Source organism: Sus scrofa, chromosome 5 (assembly GCF_000003025.6).
Source record: "Sus scrofa isolate TJ Tabasco breed Duroc chromosome 5, Sscrofa11.1, whole genome shotgun sequence".
Classification (NCBI taxonomy): domain Eukaryota; kingdom Metazoa; phylum Chordata; class Mammalia; order Artiodactyla; family Suidae; genus Sus; species Sus scrofa.
This window is the reverse complement of record NC_010447.5, coordinates 49051800-49066452: the sequence shown is the minus strand read 5'-3', so window position 1 is coordinate 49066452 and position 14653 is coordinate 49051800.

Sequence of the window (14653 nt, the reverse complement as noted above, 5' to 3'; positions counted from 1 at the left end):
TTAATAGATGCAGACTATTGCCTTTGGAATGGATTGGCAAGGAGGTCCTGCTGTGTAGCACTGAGAACTACGTCTGGTCACTTATGATGGGCATGATAATGTGAGAAAAAAGAATGTATACATGTATATGTAACTGGGTCACATGCTGTACAGTAGAAAATTGACAGAACACTGTAAACAAGCTATAACGGAAAAAATAAAAATCATTATATAAAAAAACAGCAATAAAATTATTAAATATCTAAATACATGTTTAAAAGGAAATATATGGCATTTAATGAAAAAAATGATGGAATCTTAACAAAGCACATAAGCAAATGATTAAATGGAGAACTGTGCCATATTCCCAGAAAAGAAGACTGCTAATAACAAAGGAAATTTTCATTGAAACATTAATTTATAGATCTACTTAAATTATAATAAAATCAATGAGGTTTTGCAGAACTTGACAAAGTTATTATGAAGATCCAATAAACAAATAAACACCTACAAACACAGGAGAAATTTCAGAATAGCAGGGAGAATTCTGCACTAATATAGAATAGTCCAAATTTCAGTTGTTTACACATGTACCTCAATTTTTACCCTATTCACATATTATTGATAAATTTTTCCAAATCTTTCTTTTAAACAATATGCAAGAATTAAGAAGAAACTTCATATCAATACTACAACTGTCAAGTTAGCATTTTTGGCCTGAGACAAAACTGTATAAATGAAATAAAATTATGTTTATAAAAAACTTTTATAAACTACATTAAAATTACATAAGATTGTATAGTAAAAAGTTTTGTAAAATAAATAAAACATTAACCAGAAGCTCTCTTTGTTAAGAGGGATGTTACAGACACCCAGGTAACTAGACAGACTTTCTGCTGACATAATTAGAAGGATTTAAACAGAACTGAAAGGGAAAAAGTTTTGCACTGGTTCATTCAAGACGTTTTAGCTCTGGGTGTAAAATAACCTCAGCATCCTCACATGTATGTGTTTCACATTTTTGGAAACATTAACCCACCAGACAATAAAGCAAATTGCAAAGATTTAAAAAAAAATAGTGTATCGTAAATACATACACAAATCACCGGAACACATTGCCTGGCACATAGGAAGCATCCAATAGATAGTTATTGACTTAATTCATGAATTCAACCTATTATATAGTCAGGAACACCAGCTGTTCCAGTTTTTTTGGTACATATAAAAAAATTTGACAATTCAATAAACGGTTCTGGGAAAATGGTTGACAATTTAGGGACCACGTCCCTGTTTTTTCTTTGGAAAAATCATCCCTTACATAAATCCAGATTTCTGCTGGGTTTCTAGGGTCATAGATAGAGTATAACCTTGAGAATGGAACCAAGGAACTAGGAAAGTAAATTTGAGAGACAGAGACAAATTTTTTTCTGAGCACTTAAATTCAGTGATGCCCGAAATAATTCTCCTGGGCTTCACAATTATTTAAGTCAACAATATTCCCCCTACACTAGTGTCGAAGGCTTTGCAGACCAGGCTGAAGAAATACGATTTAATGGAAAGCTAAATGGGGCATCACTGAATATCTTCCAGAGAAACACCTTGTGTTCAGGCATCACTACTTGCTTTCGCCAAAACCCAGAGCCTTGGTGCCTCCAGCGTCTCAACCCCTCCCAGACTTCTCTACCTATTTTTTCCCCCTCTCTTCATCCTTTATCAAACACCTGGTTATCCTTCAAAACTTAGCCCAAAGGTTGCCTATTATCATGAATTCTTCCTGAGCAGAAGACTAAGTCATTTTCTCCTTTCTGCTTCCATCACACTTTGTATAAAACTCACTCATAAAGTTTACCTATTTTGCCAAAATTACTTGTTTACCTGTATGTTTCGTCTCTTTGTGTGTTGAATTCATCTTTGAATTGCCAGCACCCAGTATAATGCCTGACACAAAGGAGGTGACTAATACATGTTTGAAAAATGAAAGAGTGAATGAATGAAACACAAATTACAGTAAAAAAATATCTACTTATCTATCTGCTAGGAACTTCTTCATTGCTCAAGGGTTCCAATTTTCTTGCAGTCTAAATGACATGTGTTTTGTACATCTGGGAAAGCTACATGATCTTTTCATTGCTTTCACATGAATTTCATGGTCCATTTTCAGGGGAATTCTTGACGAGGTGACTATGAAAGCAAAGCCCACTGCATTTGCCTCTGGACATTGAGGGCAGATCAGATTGTCTCCTTTGCTCTTCTCAGCATAATCTAGGAGCAAATGAGCATGGCGTTCTGTTCACGCCTCAATCTTCCTAATAGTAACAAGTCTTTCCTCCAATACAACTGTTTTTTTTTTTTTTTCTTTTTAACAATGGCATATGGTTCATATGTTTACAGCAAATCTCTACAAAATACTTTTTGTTTTTATCGAAAGAAAGGCTGGGTTATGAACTCTTAATCTGCACCTCACTTCCTACACACAAAAACAGAGTCCTTGGGGCAACACAAGCTGTGGACATATTTGCAGTGAAAGCACTTGCAAAGGCGAATGGAAATTTATTTCAATGAGTTTACCGTAAGCACACTGTTTTTTTTTTTTTTTTAATTGGTAGGTTTTAAAATTGGTATTGGTAGGTTTTAAATGCCTAATTATCTTCATATAAATGGCACCCTATCATCCGAGTGGCGCTGTACTCCTGCCCTGTGCTGTTTATTATTTTGCATTACAATTATCATGCAAAGCAGAGAAGGTGACTTTAAGCAACTCATTTAAAGTGCTTTTTTTTTCTTAAGTGTAAAAATCTTTGGGAGGCTATTTACATAGATGTTTATCATTGGGTGTTAAAAATCAGTCCAATTATAAATACACAAAAGTTTTTATTATGGGTTTAATTTTGAAACGTAAATGGCCATTGTAAAGTGCCTGTTGAAATTTTAATTTGTGCTTGGATTTTTTGTGTATGGATTAACAAGTCCTCTTGTATTGAAATTAATTACAGAGATATACAAAACATTCAAAGATAACAGAACCTGTACAGCAAAATTGCCTGAAGGTATGCTGTGCAATTGCCTCTTTGGAGTTGGACATTAGAGATGCTGTAAGAAATGGCTCATCCGCCACCCAAACCACTAGCAATGCTGTGCAGATGATAGGATTCCACTTCATGTTGCATTCTGTTGCCATGGCTATGATGGCCCTAATATTGTGTGCTCACAGCAAGGTTGCAATTAGTATTTGGATTTAGAAGAGAAACATAATGATCTCATATTGAAGAAACACTTGTTTAATACTATTTTGGATCTAGGCGTCCTTTCAAGTTGCTAACGAACAGCTCTGCTGGTCAGAAAAAAACTTCCTCAGCCATTTTGTACCTGCATTCTCAGTGTCTTTCCAGTAAAGTTCACTGGAGTAGATGGGTTGATGATGTTTCTTGTGTGTCTATGTGTGCCCTCTGCCAGGCTTCAAAAATGTACTCCTTGAACATTTTTAAATTTATAGTAGGTTTTCATATAATTTCCTACACAATAAGCAGTGATGAAGTTGCCTGGTTTTAACAATCAAATGAAGTATACAAGAGGTACCCTTACAAATGCAGCCAAGGTATGCTTTGTAAGAGTTTTAGAGTTTGACATATGCATTAGAGGACCATTGACTGAAACTGCCCACCTTGGCCAAGCACAGTAATAGGCACTTGCATGAGTGGTCTCGTGCAACAGGAGGCCCTGATAAGAAACACGGTGCTGTCCTGAGGACTAACTGGGAGAATTCTGGAGGGGCCAATAGGAGAGAGGAGATGACCAACCTCCCAGCATCCTTGGTGCTGAAGTCCATCTAGGCTGAGAGATGCAGCACCACCAGGAAGGACCCTAAGCCAGACCAAGTATGGGCCAAACAAAACAACTGGCCAGAGACAACCTGGAAACTCACTCCATTCCCATAAAACCAGGGACTGCGAGCCACGTGGCAGAGCAGTTCTCCTGGGTTCCCTTACCCTGTGCTCTCTGCCCGGGCGCCCCCTCCCAATAAAGTCTTTTGCTTTGTCAGCATGTGTTTCTCCTTGGACAATTCACTTCCATGTGTTAGACAAGGGCCCACTCATTTCCAAGTGTTAGACAAGAACCCCTGAAAAGGGTCCCCCTTCCTGCAACAAATGCACAGGGAACCTCGTGAAATGTAGTTTTGGATTGCCAGCCAATGAGAAAGGCTTATCATTTTTTGGAGAGGGAGACTGGTTTCTCCATGGTGTTCAGTCATCCTCTACTGTCCGTCTTTTTACCCTGTCACTCCTTTATAAAGTGTTCGGTGTCATATTATTCCCCTGGAAGTGGTGATAGGGGAGGGGAAAGGCTTGGACATGATGGTAAATGAGGAAGGAGTTGAGAAAGGCAGGGTGGATTGTCCCACCTTCTCAAACTATAAACTGTGGACAGTCAGAGCTGGGAGGCTGGGTTTCTAGTCATGGAGCATGGAGGGAAGGTCATGTGATAAAGCCGAGAGCGCCAGTTGGGGAGAAAGGCACGAGGCAAATGGACAGAAGTTTCTCTAACAGCAGCTCAACCAGTAGAAGAGGCAGAATTGTGGAAATCAGTTTTGTTTTGCTACCCAAAAGAGATCTGGAAAGACAGATTTACCTAAGATATGGATCGGCAATTGGAAATATATAAAAGACAAAACCCTCATTTTGCCATGCCCGAACCAAAAAAAAAAGACTTTCAGCTTCAGAGCCTTATAAATGATGAAATTGGACCCTCTAATCTATTTGATTATTTTCATGGAATCATACTATTGGAACTCAGGCCCATTATTAGGACTTTTGCAAATAAGCTTTGGTAAACCACAGAATGCTCATGATTTTCCTGGCCTCCGTATTGTTTGAGTTCTGATGAGGAGCTCAGGGGAGAGGTGATGAGCCATCCTGCAGGGAAGTAATCAGAAGGAGATATGCTGGGGGCCAGGCCAGTTTAGGAAGGACAGTGTCAATAAGGCATTGTGTAAAACGGCCAAGTTGAAAGAGTTCAAAGACATGAAAGTGACGAGATGAAAGCAAGGGCCTGGAAGTGGAGCGAAGGAGGAACAGAAGAGAAACCAAAGAGATCCCATTTCAAAGAAAAGGTGGAGCCGTAAATAAAAGCTAGTATTAGTGTTGTGGCATAAAAAGGAAAAGGAAAACGGTGATACTGATAATAATAGCTACTATTTATTGAGTAATTTTGTGCCAACCACATACAGCTTTCCATATAGCAGATCATTTAACCTTCTTCCCTACCTCCCAGTTGTGAGCAAGATATAATCATCCCCGTATTGGAAAGGAAGCCTTTTATATTCTATCATCAGCTCTCTTCAGAGACTGGAAGCAGTCATTTCAAAGGATCTTCACTCTCCCTCCCCAGACTTCCAACATCAACCTCAATCTCAATGGGTGATCTCATCTTCAACTCCGAAAGGAAAATAGCCAAAAGATAACTCCCTTCACTCCATGCTACGGGACTTAGAAATTTAGCTGTTTCCACAGCCATCCTTTCTGCTTCCCTCCACTTCCAATGGAGGAGATGGTCCTAATGTCTAATGTTACTCTCTCCACCCATTCCCTCTCGTCCCTTGAGGAAATCCTTCCATCTGTTTTCTCTAGATCTTCTTCCTCTCCCTTTCTATACTCTCCTTAAAACTAGCAGTAAAACCAAAGGAAATTTCCGTCAGCCCCTATCTTCTTCCAGCTACTCTCTTCTCCTTCTTTCAAAGCTAAGTTTCTTGAAAGAACTCTCTGTATTTCTTCTCTTCACTTCTTCACTTTTCTTATACTCCTCAAACTACCGCAACCTAATTTTTCCCACCATAGTCCATGGACACTGCTTGCTCCAACAGAAGCATCCTAAGTTATGAAATCTAACAGAAATTATTTGGTCCTTAATCTATGTAATCTTTGAACACTAGTTTTTGAAGCAGTCTCTTTCCTACGCTCTGTGATGCCACACTCTCCTGGTATATCTGTTCTCTGATATGTATTAAGTTCCTTCACAATTCTTTTTCCTGCTGACTCCCAAATTAGTACCTCCATATTAAATCTCCTTTTCGATCTTCAAGTCAAAGCCACCGCCCCATCTCATCTGAATGTCTAAAACAAATGCATTATTTCTATCTTTGCTTCCAGTCTTTTTTTTTTTTTTTTTTTTTTTTTTTGTCTTTTTAGGGTCACACCCTAGGCATATGAAGTTCCCAGGCAAGGGGTCAAATTGGAGCCATAGCTGCCAGCCTACACCACAGCCACAACAACGCCAGATCCGAGCCATGTCTGGGATTTACACCACAGCTTAAGGCAATGCCGGATCTTTAACCCACTGAGCGAGCCAGGGATTGAACCCACCTCCTCGTGGATACTAGTCGTGTTGATTACTGCTGAGCCACGACGGGAACTCCTGCCCCAGTACTGATCCCAGCATCTTGCCGTAGCCAGAATGATGATTTTAAAAATACAAATCTTCCCATATTATTACCCATCCCTAAATCTTTTAATGGCTTCCCATTGCCCTTCAGTTAAATCCAAATGTTTTGACATGTCTTACAAATCCTTCATGATCATAAAACGTTGCAGCCTTATTTCTTTCTACTTTCCGTCTTTTGTTCAAAATGGTGGCTTACCTGCATATACAATGGTGCTCCAGAAAAAATTTCTTGAATGTATTAATCAATGTTGCATAAAGTATAAATGTTGCTTCAAGAGAAAGGTTCATGCTTTAGTGTTTTAAAAATGGCTAGAGCGTTCCCGTTGCAGCTCAGCGGAAACCAATCTGACTAGTATGCATGAGGACGCAGGTTCAATCCCTGGCCTTGCTCAGTGGATTAAGGATCTGGTGTTGCCGTGAACTGTGGTGTGGGTCACAGACGACGCTCAGATCCAGCATTGCTGTGGCTGTGGCATAGGCCAGCGGCTACAGCTCCAATTCGACCCCTAGCCTGGAAACCTCCATATGCCGTGGGTGTGGCTCTAAAAAGACAAAAATAAATAAAAGTAAAAATGAGGTAGGGCTTCTTTTTATGTTTTGGGCAAAAATTTTAAAAGTACCTAATCTGAACTAAACATACGGGAGGGGTTGGGTTTTGAAGTAGATTTTCCAGTTATGATTAAGTCTCTTTCTTTGAGTCAGGTCCTGACACAAGAAAACACTGGGATATAAACTCCAACCCCTTGGAAGAATATCTCTGAAGGAGGTGGACAATGAGCCTAGAGAGTGCTGTGCCCATGTTTCATTTTAGAGCGGAACAGAGATGTTATTAGACTACACGGTGATAAAAGCAAGATCATTTGCTTTTTACCCCTAGCTCACTGAACCTAAGCTTGCAGCCAGAGCAATGCTACAGGCAAAATCTTTAAAGGATCTGTTCTTTTAAAGAACATCAAATTGGCTCCAGTGAACTCAATGGGGTCTTATGACTAACTGAGAGTAACAGGCAAATATGACTTCTGAAGGATCTCTAAGTCTTTGCTGAGAACCACGACCAGGAAACAGAGCATTGAGGAGCCACTATTAACAGAAACCACCTCTCTCTGAATCTGCCTTAAGCTGCCACCAGGAACCATCACTCGGCAACTCCAGAGACCCAGCCTGGGAATAGCATATCAGACTCAAAGAGACCATCTTGCCAAGCACTATTCTTTTCTTTTCTTTTCTTTTCTTTTCTTTTCTTTTCTTTTCTTTTCTTTTCTTTCCTTCCTTCCTTCCTTCCTTCCTTCCTTCCTTCTTTCTTTCTTTCTTTCTTTTTTTTTAAGGGCCGCACCTGTGGCATATGGAAGTTTCCAGACTAGGGATTGAGTCGGAGCTGTAGCCACTGGCCTATGCCACAGCCACAGCCACTTGGGATCCAAGCCACATCTGCGACCTACACCACAACTCGCAGCAACCTGAGATCCTTTACCCACGGAGCAAGGCCAGGAAGTGAACCCTTATCCTCATGGATACTAGTCGTGTTTGTAACTCCTGAGTCACAATAGGAGTTCCTATTCTTTTCTCTTTTTTTCCATTTCTCTTGGGAGAAGAAAGAGTAAATCCTTACTGTTTACTTAGCATCTGGTGAGAAGGGTAGAGATGAAGGTATTTTATTATCATTCTCATTGATGAGGGAGAATAACATGAACCTGAAGGAATAACATGTTGAGTGAAAGTTAAGGTAATAAAAGGCTTACATTATCTCTGCTCTCAGAATATAATTTGGCAGGGTACAAACTGAGAAGAAAGGTCTGCACTGGGAAACGGGCTTACTTTCTTTTCTTAATTAAAGTATAGTTGATTTACAATGTTGTGCCAATTTCTGCTGTACAGCAAAGTGACCCAGTCATACATATTTACACATTCCCTTTCTTATATTATCTTCCATTCTGATCTATCCCAAGAGACTGGATATAGTTCCCTGTGCTATACAGTAGGACTTCGTTGTTTATCCATTCTAAATGTAATAGTTTGCATCTACTAACCCCAAACTCCCAGACCATCGCCTTCCTTCCCCTCTTGCCCAGCAACCACAAGTCTGTTCTCTATGTATGTGACTCTGAAACAGGCTTACTTTTGATTGATACAGCTACTGTTATCATAGGTGATGATACAATAGGTGCAATGAGAGCACATATCAGTTGGGTTGCAATGATGAAAAACAACATGCAAATCACAATGGCTTAAATCAACAAATATGGTATTTCTCATGTATGCTATGTGTCCACTGAAAGTTGACAAGGAGGACAAAGTTGACAAGGTTGTGGCCAATGGAGAGCTAAAGCTTGAAAAGTGGATTCTAGAAGATCTTAAACACTCTGGTACAGAAGTAACATGTCAATTCTGCTTACCACTCTTGGGCTAGAAGTAGCCACAGGTCCCTTTACCATCCAAACACAAACAAGGCCAAGAAGTGGAATCTTATTACAGAGCATCTAAAAGGGTCGGGAGATCATGGATGATGGCCACAATAAACATGTTGTATGACAGATGAGTTCTGCATTGTGAATATTTATATTACGGCTTATGGCACATCTACGCTTGAGGCTCTAAGATAATTTTTTCTTGTTTAATTTTTTTATTAGGCTATAATTGATTTACACCACTGTGCCAATTGCTGCTGTACAGCAAAGTGACCCAGTCATACCTGTGTATATATTCCCTTTCCTATATTTTCTTCCATCATGGTCTATCTCAAGCGATTGGATATCATTCCCTGTGCTGTACAGTAGGACCTCATTGGTTATCCATTCTAAATGTAATAGTTTGCATCTACTAACCCCAAACTCCCAGTCCATCCCCCCCTCCTCCCTCTTGGCAACCATAAATCTTATTCTCTATAAAATAATATTTCACAACCTTGAGAAATTTTAAACTCCCAAGAATATATGGAATCCCAGGTTGAGAAACTACGAGTTAAACACTGTCATGTCAGATGATCACACAAAGTAACTTTATGTGTAAGTTCAAATATGGGCATTGAAATTTCTTGGCAGATTTCCAAAGTAAACTAATTTTAATAATTTTTTTCAGTTTGTTCATCAAAACAGAAACATAAAATGTAAAATTCTTATATAAAATAGAAGACTTCCGAGTATATTCCCAAGAATTCCCATTTGTTTAGAGTCTGGTTTGAGAAATTGCTCTCTAGTTAAAGAAAAAAATCTGACGTTTATTGAATGCATGCCATGTGCCATGGTTCTTAAATGCTCTGCGTGAACTAATTCTTTGAATCTGCATGACAACTATATTATAGAGGTATTTGTTATCCACATTTTCCTTGTGGGGTGTCTGAGGCACAGAGTGTTTAAGTCATACAGCTACACACTGGCCACACAGTGGTCCAGGAAACCTGGGTGCAAAGCATTCACTGTTCTCAACCTTTGCACTACACTACCTCTTTAAGAATCTCAGGAATGCTTTTTAACTTCATAATTGAGGTACTTACTAAAATATTCCTGAAAAACCAGAAGCCATTCAAATATATAAACAGGTTAGAGACTTTCTCACATTTGTTCATTTATTTACTCGATGAATATGTGTCCTAATTTGTGCAAAAGAGATCTTGAGACAGGAAAGGAAATAAGATACTGTTCTCATGAAACTTTCCATCTCATGGAAAATAAGATATGTACACAATTATCTATAAAACAAAATAGAGAGCTATTATAATATACATGCCATTATTTCACTTATTTGTTTGTTTCTGGTTTATTATGAATCCCCCTACCCCCAAGGCATAAGCTTCATGTAAAGCGGTACGTTGTCTGCCTTGCCTGCAATTGTTTTCTCTATGCCTAAAAGCCTAGGAAATTGTAGGTAGTACTTCCATAAATATTTGTGGGAGTGAGTGAATGAATGGATGACTAGAAAGTTCACTGCTAGCTAGATGCCTGGCAGAGGAATAAGAGCTTTATGTGGTTTTTCTCACTTAATTTTCAAAAGAAATTTACAAATAAGAAACTGAGATTGAAAGTTCTATCAATTGTAAATAGAAAAGCCAGAATTTGAACCCAAGTCTTTGATGCTTTTGCATTCTGTACCTGCTCTCATTTGAAAACACTGCCTCTCAGTGTGGGCCAGAAGAATACAGACAAAATCCTACCGGAAATTGTTTTCTTCCAAGCTCATGCATGATGATGAACAAATTGCATATAAAAAGGAACATTTCCGATGACTCCTACCATTTTTGTCTAAAGCGAGGACAAGAGGATATATTGCAAAGCCAGATGACTAGATATTTATCAGTCAGAAATGTCTCAAAAAATACAGCTTGATTAGTGAATTGCAGTATGTTCAGTAATTAATTAAGAGTTTGATTTGTAAAAACAAAGCATGATGGCTCCTACACACACCATGTGTCCCCTGAGCAAATGAAGATAGAGCTTAATGCTGAGGCTCCCAGTTCAGCTAAGCAGTCACAGATGTGACTCAAATTAGGAAGATGAACTCTGAATAACAATAACACCATCCAAATTAGCAAGTAGGATCTGAAATTTCTCCCAGAAAAGCTGGAGACTGTGTCTAGGGTCCAGGTTTATGAGCACTATATTCTGCTCAAACTGATTTGGGGATCTGTTTGGGTCCGTGTACCATCTCAGGAGACCTCTTGGAGAAATGAGGAAAGTGTGCCTGGGAGTTGTTCAGTGGAACAGCACCTAAAGCAAGCTCTAAGGGCAAATCCTATAGTTTATAGGGGAAAAACTGCCTATTCCCATTTCTAAGCAAATGTGTGCGTGTGTGTGCGTGATGGAAGTGCGACAGCATTTGTGGAAGGTAAACTCCCGAGGTAAACCCTCTGTTGAAAGTGCCTCTGCAGAAAGCAGAGTTTGAATCCATAGAATAGACATTGCTTAGCTTTGTATTGCTTTAAGCTTTGTTAGAAGCCTATGCAATATTTTAACATTTATTTTGACCAAATGATCACCATCAAGGAGGATATGAAATAAAACTCAGACAAATCTTAACAAGAAGTCAAAGATTATGGCTCTGCCACCAAAGGTGTATAGTTCTTTAGGGAATATTAATGTTGTAAATACAATTAGAATTAAAATATATTTAAGAGACAAGACATTCTTTCTCATCAAGACATGTAGAGCACATATTTTATTTCATTTTTGGCTGTGCCCATGGCATGCAGAAATTCCTGGGCCTGAGATCAAACCTGTGCCACAGCAGTAGCCACAGCTACAGCAGTGGAAATGCCAGATCCTTAACCCAAGGAGCCACCATGGAACTCCTAGAGCACACATTTTAGACATTCACAGATAAAAATATATATATACCTTGGCTATAGTTAATACTAATGTATTGTGTACTTGAAATTTGCTTAAAGTAGATCTTAAGGGTCCTCACCACAGTGGGAAAATAAAAAAAAAATAGGGTAACTATGTGAGGTGAGGTATATGTTAATTGGCTTGATGGTGGTAGTCATTTCACAATGTATATGGATATCAAATTATCATGTTGTAGACCTTAAATATATGCAATTTTTATTTGTCAATCATACCTGAATAAAGCTGGAAAAAATCTTTAAAAACCTAGGCAGGAAAAAAAAAAGAAAGAAAAAAAATACCTTGTATAGGTAGTCATTTCTCTTTCCTTGTTCAGAAAAAAAAAAAAAACTCATTCATATTATTTTACCCTCTACTGTGATAGAACACAATAAAGGGAGAGGGTCTATATCAACTCATTTCCTTCCCAGGTAACCTGTTACCCATGTTACTTAATTCCATCTGGATAAATGATTTGTGTCATGTATTCTGATTCCTTATTTCACAATTCAACTTCTCTGTCCCTGGCTGTGCATTCCATCTTCATCCCCTACTCTCCCTGTCCCCACCCTCAAACTCTTCTCTTGTTCTGCTGCTGCTTTTTTTTTTTTCTTTTTGCTACAGCAACACTGGATCTAAGCAGTCTGTAACCTACAGCAACGCTGGATCCTTGACCCACTAAGTGAGGCCAGGGATTGAACCCACATCCTCATGGATACTAGTCAGATTCATAATCCACTGAACCATGATGGGAAACTCTCTATTGTTCTGCTTCCGCAATATGCAATTTTTTCTCTCTCACTGCCTGTTTATTCCTTCTTGCCCCTCTTGCAGCCATTCTCTAAAGTCAATGGAAGAATAATAATACTTGCTTTCGGCTGCTACTGCCTCTGTTTTGATAGGTTTCACAAAGACTGCCTTCATTTCATTCCTTTTGTATTTTTAAACCCACGTGGCCTCAGCTGACTTCTTGGAAATCTACATTTTTTGATAGACGCATGAGTTCAAAATATCCAGTTGGCCATTTTTGTAAAGAAAAGGAAGTTCATGGGCTTCTGGAATTTGTAAATAACATTTATTCCCAACCATGACTTTGAAATTTTCAGCTTATGAGACAGTTTTGAAAAGTGAAGACAAAAGTCCATCAGTGAGTTGCATTCCATTCTCTGAAATTAAAAAAAAAAACCCACAATCTCAGTTATAAGAAAAATGCTTATTTGAGTGTTTCCTATAATTTCCTCCTTTGAAAGGGAGAGCTAAAACTTCATGAGACTTAGTCCTTGTATTTCTGAATCAGTCTTCTTGACTTATGCTTAGAGTTCCCAAGTTAAAGTGGATAACCCATAAATCATTTTGATCACCTGTAAATATTCTCTTGAGGCAAATGATTTCAACACTAAGTTACCTGGAGGAAGTAATTTTTCTTTGCTTTATAACTAAGATCTCAACATTAACCAAGGCTTTGCTCTCTGGATCTCATCTCACTTTCAATGAAAACCGACAGGCTCAGTAATCTCCAAAACATCTTTCTTAGGTTGACTTTTAATTGACAAGCCTTGATGTGATTGTACATGTTTTCAGTTCTAACTTATTTTTAATGATAGAGATGAGCTGATAGCATATATATGTGTTCTCCATTAGGCCAGGGAAATTAAGAGAGAAGCTTATCCTCAGTCCTTAGTCATTTAAAAATTATTTTCCTTATTTTCCTGCCCCAGATGAATTCTGCATTGTTTTAATGAATTCATTCACAGTGTGAGGGCACACAGCATTGAAGAGACCTCAAGCAGTTTCACATTACAGACACTGACATAACTTGCTAGCAATCTTCAAAGGCTTTTGTACTTTATTGCTTCATCACTTCTTGAGAAAATTATTTTTAAGCTGTTTCCCTCCCTCTTTTCTTTTTTAAACAACAATCAAAAAAGGGGGGAAAAAAGAAAGAAAGAGAGAGAGGAAAAAAGGGCAAGCAGGGGACATGATCTGAACACATCTGCTGTTTAGAAAGATGTATATAATTTGTAACTGATATAGATTGCTGAAAAATAGATTTACCTCATTTGTAGATGAGGCAATTGAATTATCAATGGTTTTCTAATATTTTCAGCAGTAGGTACATTTAAAAAATTAAACCTTATATAGAAGACTGATAGATAAAAGAGAGGCTACCCTAGCTGATACATAAGTAGGAAATTCCCAGAAATTGGCCTCATCACCCTACTTTTGGCAATCTCTGGGCACCTCTATGAGCCTCTTAGACACTACATTTCCAAGTCTAACACTCAAAGATTCTACTCAATTTAATATGACAAAAATGTAATTGAGTGTCTACAATATATAACTGGAGATACAAAGACGTAGCTATGGTACAGTATAGTCCTCGCCTCAGAAGCTCACACAATCCTATGGTTTGAACATAGTAGCTGATTATATGCCTATTGAACTGTTTAAGCCCTCAAACAGCCCAAGGGCCTCTCAGACAGTAATGTGGCCCCAGTACCTGGTGCTGGTTACTACTCAATATATGCTCCCTGAGCAAATTTATTAAGTGACTCAAAAAACCGAGTTAAGTAAAAGGAGTTGAATGATTGAATAAAATAATGGATAATATGCTAAGAGTGAATGAAAATACAGACTTAGGGAAATATATTCAATACAATAGCTTAAAATAAATGTTGTCCTTATGAATGATTAAATCAAGTTTCTATATGGAAAAAAAAATAATGAATGCCCTTCCTTGTCAGTTCCCCTATAATAAGCAGTGATCATATACTTCAAAGGAAATCCTATCTTTTACTTAACTGTGGAATAGTACTCCATGAGAGGAAATACTTGATTCCAACTGATGATTAGCAAACGCCTTGAAAAATAAGGAAAAAGACACTTAATGATTCTTAAATGTTAACTGATTTTAATATCTTGCT